This window comes from Myotis davidii, unplaced genomic scaffold (assembly GCF_000327345.1).
Source record: "Myotis davidii unplaced genomic scaffold, ASM32734v1 scaffold494, whole genome shotgun sequence".
Taxonomy (NCBI): Eukaryota; Metazoa; Chordata; class Mammalia; order Chiroptera; family Vespertilionidae; genus Myotis; species Myotis davidii.
Window position 1 is genome coordinate 772,283 of NW_006285480.1, and position 9,288 is coordinate 781,570.

The 9,288-nt window shown below is 43.2% G+C and overlaps 1 pseudogene; it reads left to right on the plus strand.

Annotated features, from left to right (window-relative positions):
- The first annotated feature begins 1,090 nt into the window (after window positions 1–1,090).
- Window positions 1,091–9,288, plus strand: part of LOC102761839 — a 37,215-nt pseudogene continuing 29,017 nt past the window's right edge.

Consider the following 9,288-nt stretch of genomic DNA (forward strand, 5'->3'; position numbering starts at 1 on the left):
AGTAAGATGATGATTCCAAGAGGCATGCCGGGAAGAATGGAAGGAGTGGTCAATCTGCAGTCTGTTACTTAAGGAGTGTCCAAAAGAAAAGAGGAAGACTGCGGCAGCACTCGGTCACAGTGCCAGTGGGCAGGCCACGGACAGAGCCTGAGATCTCTTCTTATTACTGAGATGTGAAATGGTAGCTGGTGATTTCCTAATTATGCAGTTAAAGTGAAATTGAGTTGCCTCAGTTGAGTAAGAGAATGAACAGGTCCAGGGTAAAGAAAAGGAATGTATATTTGAAGAACTATGGTAAGTAGAAGTGGGATAAGCCATTCTTCTGGTACACCTTACCTGGAGGATATAGAGACTGTGGACATATTAAAAAATAAAGTCTCCCTGAATATTCATCCCCAAAGCATCACATATTAATTCACTTCATAAAAAACTGCTCGTTTGAGGACAAAAGCTGCAGTGGAATTGACTTGGGGCTGGGTTTGGAAATGAAGCTGTCAGTGTTTGCTGATTGCCCAACAGGGGAAATGCTGTAGAAACCATTAGCTGAAAGTGTACTGAGTTCAGCTCTCTAGCATAGATCAGCAACCATTTATGTCAGAAGAAATCAAATTGGTCAACCTCTTTAATATCTGTCATTATACACTTCTTTAATGTCTTGGGTTTTTCATCTGTGAAGAAAGATAATAATAGCACCCACTTCTCTCTCTCTCTCTCTCTCTCTCTCTCTCTCTCTCTCTCTCACACACACACACACACACACACACACACACACTGTTTTGTGAAGAGTAATTGAGATAATGAATATAAAGCATTTGGCCTAGACTGAGCCAGGTGGCAGGTGTTGGGGAGGGCGGGGAGGTCCCAGGGGCCTATGGGCCTATGGAATGGCCTGCAGTCTGAGGAAGTGGAGCCCAAGCCTGAAGAGAAGCTGCCCTGGCCCCTTGCCCTTTCTCCTCCCCTTAGCCCAGGCCAGGGCCAGACTCTGGAGCCCAGGCCACCAGGAGGAGAAGGGAAGAGAAGGAGGGAGGAGGGAGAGGGAGGAGGAGGAGGAGGAGAAGGAGAAGGAGGAAGGAGCCAGGATTGGTCAAAGATGAAAGGGGGGCTCAGCACCATTGAGGACCCAAGCTGGAAGCGATCAAAACTTGAGTCAGCGAGATGGAAGAAGAAGATGAGAAGCTAAAGGAGTTACAGAATGAGGGGAGAAGCAGATGAACGTAAGTCCACCTCCAGGCAACGCAGGGCCAGGGATCATGGTGTTGTGGGAAGATGGAGGCTCTGCCCACTCCATCCATGTTGGCAATGTGGACTGTGCTGCGAGAGCACTCGAGCTGGGTGCACACGTTCTTGGCTGTGGCTCAGGCCCCGAGTTACCATACTCTGTGGCAAATTTAGTGGCCATCCCAAAGGTTTTGCATATATAGAGTTCTCAGATAGTCAGTGAGGATTTGGCCTTAGATGAGTCCCTATTTAGAGGAAGACAAATCTAAGTGATCCCCAAATGAACCAACAGACCAGGCATCAGCACCGCAGGCCGGAGTTTCCTGCGTGCCCGCCTTGGTGCTAGGACCATAAACTACAACAGCTCCCATCTCCATTCTACAGGATTTTTGTTGTTGTTGTTGTTGTGAATCCTCACCTTAAGATATTTTTTTCATTGATATTTAGAGAGAGTGGAAAGGAGAGGGAGAAACAGAGAGAAACATAGATGTGAGAGAGACACATGGATTAGTTGCCTCCTGCATGTATCTTAATTAGGGCCAGGGAACCGAGGTACATGTCCTTGATGGGAATCCAACCTGGGACCCTTCAGTCCGCAGGCCAATGCTCTACCCACTGAGCCAAACCAGCTAGGGCCATTCTACAGTGATTTTAACAGCAGTCCCTGGTCAGGTCTGTAGGGGCCCTGGCTAGAGTGACTTCATGGTAGTTCCCTTACTTTAAAAAGTGTGTATTAGGAGAAGAGAAAGAAAAAAAAAGAGGAGAGAAGGGGGAAATGAATTTAAAAAGAAAAACAGAAGATAACCTTCATGGGGGAAATATATATATATATATACTAGGGGCTTAGTGCACGAATTTGTGCACCTTGAAAGGACTGTGGGCCACGAGGCTGCGGTGAGCACAAGGGCGGTCTCAGCCCATCCTCCATGCCCCCACCCAGCCCCTCCTGCTGCGGCCCCCAGTCCTCTGTCTGCCGGCAGCCCCACTCCTGTAGCCGCTGCTCTCAGACGCTGATGGTGCCAGCCCCACTTGCACCCGCTGACAGTGCAGAGCAATTGGGGCTGATGCCAGCAGAGGGTGTGAGCAGCGACTGCTGCCCTGATCACCCCTCAGGAGCAGGGGGAGGTGGAGAAGTCCTCAGGGGTGATTGGGGTTGGCAGCCGCTGCTCGCACTCGCTGATGGCGCTGAGCAATTGGGACCAGCTCCGGGCACTGGCAATGGATGCGAGTGAGGCCATTGCCAGCAGCAGGTGCGAGAGACAGCTGCTGGCCCCAATCACCCCTCAGGAGCAGGGGGAGGTGGAAAAGCCCTGAGGGGCGATCAGAGCTGGCAGCCACTGCTTGCACCCGCTAATGGTATCAAGCAATCAGGGAGCAATCAGGGCCAGCGCCAGGTGCCGGCAGCAGGTGCAAGCACCAGGTGGGACCATGGCATGCTGGAGCAAAGAATTTTCAGTAACTACCAGAGGCTCACTCTGATGACAGCGACCGGCACCCTGTCTTGGTCTGGCATCCCCATTTACCTGCTCTACCATCCTGCCACGGCCTATGCCAATCAGGTTTCATACTCTGCTCCCTGCTGCTGATGCCCGCCATATTCCATGTGCACCTTCTGGTGGTTTCTGGTCAACGCACATCATAGCAACCGGTTGTTCGGTTGTTCCGCCATTCAGCATATTAGGGTTTTACACACACACACACACACACACACACACACACACACTGTGGAAAGGGGGAGATTCCCATAACTGCCGAGGGGGCCCTGCTTTGGAGAGGCCCAGGGTGTGGGGCAGGGTGCTTCTCCTTCACTCTGGGGATTCCCATGGACTCACTCAGCTGTGCAAACTGCTGCCCCTATCTCCCTGTACCTTTGGGGGCTGCTCAAGGGCATGTGGGCATGATTGGTAGGAGGGATTTTTGTTTGTTTTTTATTAAATTGTATCCAGGGCACTGGAAGGACACCAGACTGTTCTTGTTACCTTCCCTCCACCTTCTCCCACTTTCTCAGACTCTCCTGCCTGCTCCTGCCCGGCCTGGTCCACCACCCACCCACTCCACCCTTTTTTTCTGGCTCCCTGCTCCTCCTCTACTTTATTTCCTTTCGTTTCTTCTTCTGTTTTGAGTGTCTTTGCAGATTTCTGTAGCTGGAAGATCTCCATTCTGCTCCCAGCAGCTCCAGTGTAAATTCCTCTTCCCCCTGGGGAAATGCACTACCTTATTTTGGGGAAATTGTTTTTGCCTTTTCTCCCTTTTATTTGGAGGGAATGGGAGGAAGTGGGCACAGGGAGGTGAAAGGTGGATTTTGCTTTTTTTTTTTCTTTTAGCTCATTTCCAGGGGGTGGGAGCTTATTTTTTAATATCTGTCATGAATAAAGTTGTTTTTGAAAAAAGAAAACAAAAACATTTGGCATATAGTAGGAGCTAGATATGTGTTAGATCCTCAGCCTACAGGGACTGTTTTGGCAACTTACCGTTGAATCTCCAATGTTTAGCACAGTGCCTGGCAAACAATAGGCATTCAGTCTACACTTATGGAATGGAAGAGTGAATGAATCAATCTTTACAGCCATCACCACAGCTCAGAACCTTAACATTTATTTTAGGTTGTGGCAGCAGCCTCTTTGACTCCAGTTTGCTTCTTTCTAATTCAGCAATTTTTAACCTTTTTCATCTCATGGCACACATAAACTAGTTACTAAAATTCTGTGGCACATAAAAATATGTATTTTATTTTTGGCTGCTCTGATTAAAACTAGGTATGATTTTGATCCATTCACATCAAATGGCTATTGTTGTGTTGGCTGTTTTCATTTTTTTTATTTGACCACAACTGCCCTCTCCTCTTGGCCTCTAACTACCTCTACCTTGGCCCCGCCACCATGGCTTTGTCCAGAAGAATGTCTGGAAGGTCTCCTGGAAGGTCTCCCAGTCTATTGTGTGCCACCACACACTGGTTGAAAATTGTTGCCTTAACCTATTCTATAAAACACCACCAGAGTTTTCTAAAACACACTCTGGTCATGTCATTTTTTGACAAATTCTCCCCATCTGCACTCCAGATAAAACCCAATCTTCTTAGCATGGCTTAGAAGGCCCTTCATCCTTGGCCTATGTTTACTTCTCTTTTCAGAAAAATCCATTAAGAGTTTGGCCGTCCTTTAACACATGATAATCCGTCTCCCTCAAGGTATATTGATTAGAAATTTAATGTTGTTGCCTGTAACACACACTTAATTACATTGGCTTAAATGAATAGTTTCTCACATCATGAAAAGTCTGGAAGTGGGCAGTATAGAACTTGCTGAGCTGTCAGGCTTTAATAGAGCCAAGTTTTTCTAGACTGCCACTCCCTGCTGGAACTGCGACCATCTACATCAAGCATGTCAAACTCGCGGCCTGTGGGCCGCATGAGGCCCACAATGAATATTTTTGTGGCCCAGCCAATATAATGGTATGTAAGGAACGTTTTAATTAAAATTTCATAATTTAATTTTTACAATATCCTGTTATACATAATTATTAATAATGAACTACAATGTTCGCTAATAACTGATAGCTATAATCGTGTTGCATTCATTTCCCTTATGTGCCTTCCGTGCAGGCACACCATTTCTCTCCACTAATACTAGCAGCGAATATTTTAGCAGCTGATTGCCGCGTCATTAGTCTTGTGCTGACTTGTTTGGTGTGTGCAACAGGAAATACTTTGCTTTCAGAGAACAAGAAAAATAGGTTTATTTACATTACGCTTATTAATTTGTGCAGTTATTCAGTGTCTGATAAATTAACGTTCAAGAAAAAGTATTAATTTTTATTTAAATGTTCTATTATTTTATGTTAATGATTACTCATTTATTTCAGCCCTTTGTATTTAGCATGTCTCTATTGAAATAAACCTACGTTTCTATGAAAATTGAAGCTTTTGGGTTTTTTTGTGGCCCACATAAACTTAACCTTGTTCATTTGGCCCGTGTTAGCCTTTGAGTTTGACATGCTTGCTCTACATCCACAGTGTAGCTATTAGGGCTAAGAACTGGGGCTACCCCTGTTAACTGTTTGTTAAAAAACAGGGAAATTGAGAACCAACACTGAGTGTGGAGGTGCCTAACTAAGCCTGGCTTAGCTGTTGGTTCTAGAAAACTTTGCCCAGGAGGACACTTGAACCAGTAAGTAACTTCACTGCTGCTTCAGGAAATCTCTGCACACAGTGTAGCTGAAGCACCTGTCTGCTTACTCGAGCAAATGGCTCCCTTAAAACAATAGCTTATTTATCAAGGATCACAGCTAATACTCTGCCGAGGTGACGTTCTCCCTCCTGCATGAGTTCTAGTGAACTGAGCATTTGTTCATTAAAGGTCATCTGGTGCAATTTGGGAGTTTCAATGCTATCCTTAGGTGTGGCTTCTGTCCTCTACTTGGAGGTCACATATCTATTCCAGGCTTAATGAAATGGGGAAGGATGAAGGGCAAAAAGTCCACGCCAACTAAACCCGACCTTTTAAAACAATTCATTCTGTTGAAAAATGAGGACTCTAACACCACTCCGCTGTTAAGAAAACCAAAGTAGCTTACTTCCCTGTTCCATATTATGATACTCAGAGTGGGATGAGACCTCTTAAATCAGGACTCTGAATCCTTATCTTGATATTCTTCCAATGCCTACCATGGGGACTTGCACTACATCCACATTCAGAAAAGATTGTTGGATGACAGAACATGTGGATAGAGTGAAATACTTTCAATGTTGAGATATTCCAATTGTAATTATCAAAAATAACTACTGATTCCCCAATATTTGCAGCACTATAAAAACATACATCCTATTAGTAAGCTCTCTCTCCCTGGGATGGCTTCAGCACATTTGTAAGGACTAGGACAAGTGAGAGAACTAGCTCCGTGGGAAGAACTTTGACTTCTTGAGTCTTCATGTGCAAAAAGGAACCTTTCCCAATTTCAAATCTAACATGCTGCCCTAGCCAGTTTGGCACAGTGGATAGAGCATCAGCCTGCGGACTGAAGGGTCCCAGTTCTATTCCAGTCAAGGGCACATGCCCGGGTTGTTGGCTTGATTCCCAGTAGGGGGCATGCAGGAAGCAATCAATCAATGATTCTCTCTCATCATTGATATTTTTCTCTCTCTCTCCCTCTTCCTTCCTCTCTGAAATCCTATCTAATAAAGAAAGAATATGCAAATTGACCATCACTTCATGATAAAGCTGGTGGCGCTCACAGCCAATAAGGAGGAAATATGCAAATTGATGCAACAAAGATGGGGCAGCCGGGGCGGGGCAGGGCAGGGCAGGACGCTTGCTATGGGAGGCAAGGCGGGGGGATGGAGGGAGCTACAGGAGGATGGCAGGGCCAGAGTGAAGGCGGAAGGTGGCTCTGGCCCGGAGTGAAGGCCTGCGTCCAGGGTGCCGGAGGGAAGCCAGTGCCGGCAGCCAGGGGAAGGAAGGCCTATTCTTGCACGAATCTTCATGCATTGGGCCTCTAGTAAATAATAAAAATATATATATTTAAAAATCTAATGTGCTTAAAGCAGAAGTTTACACATTGTACAATGAAGCTCTCACTGCCTCCTATCAACAAGCCTCTCCACCACACTCCTACCAGAGAGCAGTTAATCCTTCAGTTTTATCCTTTCAGGTAATTTTCAATGCATTTAGAAACATATGTATACATACAAACAAACCTAAAGTATTATTAATGTTATATAAATGTATATATATGTATATATCATATCACATCAAATTTTTCACAATTTTTTTCTTTCTATTATTCTTAGAGCACTTTCCATGTTAGCAACTATAGTTCAAATAATTCTTTTTAATCATTGCAAAGCTTCTATTCCATGAATGCACTCTAACCTGAACTCAATCAGCTACCTGAGCTGTTCCTTCTCCCCTCCCTTTTTCTTTCTTTCCTTCATTCCCTTTTCCTATACAAATAACCCTATAATAAACTTCTCTGTATCTACGATTAGTTTCCAGTAATTTTTTTCAATGTTTGTCAATGTGATATGTGAAATGTAGTATCTTCCTGTTTCTCTTATTTGTACTAGTATTCCTTAATATTAATGAGGTAGAGCATATTTTACTCTATTGGCCATTGATATTTCTTTTGTGAATTGCTTAGATAGATCTGTGCTGTCCAATATGACAGTCATTAGCCAAATGTGGCTATGGGACACTTGAAATGTGGCTAACCTGAATTGAGATAATGTTAGTATAAGACAAGGGATTTCAAAGACAGTCTAAGAAAAAGGAGTAAGACATCTCATTAATATTTTCATATTGATTACATGTTCAAATAATAATATTATAGATATGCTGTTTTAAATAATTTTAATATGGCTACTTAAATTTTTAAAATTATGTAGATAGCTCACATTATATTTCTGTTGGACAGAGATGGCTTAGATGCTTCTTTTAGTAGGGTTATCTTTTTCTTATTGATTTATAGGAACTCTTGATATATTGTTAGTTCATATCTTTTGACTAATACATTTGTAGCAAATATTTCTTCTCAGTCTGTAACTTATTTTTTAACTTGAATTATGGAGGTTTTTTTCTGTATAAAATTGTAAGTTTTTAAGAATCTGTCCATTGCTTCCTTTATCCCTTCTGGGTTTTATGTCTTGCTAAGGAAGTCTTTCACCATGCCAAGATTACAAAAATAACTTCCTGTGTTTCTCTAAAGTCATATATTTCATTAATGTTTACCTCTTTAAGGCACCTGGAATTATTCTTTTTTGTCTGATGTGACATGAGAATTTTTTAAACTTTTTATTAAATCATAGGATAGTTAAATTGTACCACCCACCCACCCCCCATTGATGTGAATTGCCTCCTTTCTCATGTACTATACTTCTGTTACAAATGAAACATTTTGAACTATTTTTTCTGTCTCATTAATATATTTGACTAGAGGCCTGGTGCACAAAATTCATGCACTGGGGTGGGGGGTGTCACTCAGCCCAGCCTGCACCCTCTCCAATCTGGGACCCCTTGGGAGATGTCTGACTGCTGGTTTAGGCCTGATCCCTCTCACAATCTGGGACTGCTGGCTCCCAACTGTTTACCTGCCTGCCTGATCACCCCTAATCACTCTGCCTGCTGGCCTGCTCACCCCCAACTGCCTCCCCCACCAGCCTGCTCTCCCCCAACTGCCTTCTCCTCCTGGCCTGATTGCAGTCAATTAGCATATTCCCTCCTTATTGGCTGTGGGTGCTGCCATCTTTGCAATGGCATGAGGGTCAATTAGCATATTCCCTCTTTATTAGATAGGATTATTCCTGCACCAGAATCTCACTATTTTATTTACCAATGTTTCATAGGATATTTGTATACATGAGACCAAATTTTTTCAAAAATTCATTTATGGGCATTCTTTCCCAATAAACTTCAGAATCAGCTTGCCAATGTTTATAGAGTATACGTTGAGAAAGAACCAACACCGCCGAAACCAGTTTGGCTCAGTGGATAGAGCGTTGGCCTGCGGACTGAAAGGTCCCAGGTTCGATTCCAGTCAAGGGCATGTACCTGGGTTGCGCGCACTTCCCCAGTGGGGGATGAGCAGGAGGCAGCTGATTGATGTTTCTCTCTCATCGATGTTTCTGACTCTCTATCTCTCTCCTTTCTATACAGGAACAAATTACAACTCTTCATTTATTCATGTCTTTTAAAATGTGAATCAGTAAAGTTTTACACATCTCTCAATGTATGCCTTGTTCATTATGCATTAGGCTTTTCCTTAATTTTTTATTGTTCTTGTTGCCATTGTAAATCAATGGCTTCTGTTCTATATTTTATAATTATGTTGATTTTGGATCCAACCAACTTAATTGAATCTTCTTTGGTTCTGTTAGTTATTTTTGTTTGTGTTTTTTTTTTGCTTGTTTGTTTTACTTGATTCTCTTTGCCTTTCTAGATACACAATTATATGATATGCTAGATTAGGCTTATGCTAACTCATGAGAGTCAGTTGTTAAGTTTTCAGAAATTTTGAGGGCTGATTATTAAATATAGCCATTATTAAAAGTTAAATTATAGAAGTTTAAATTAAATATAT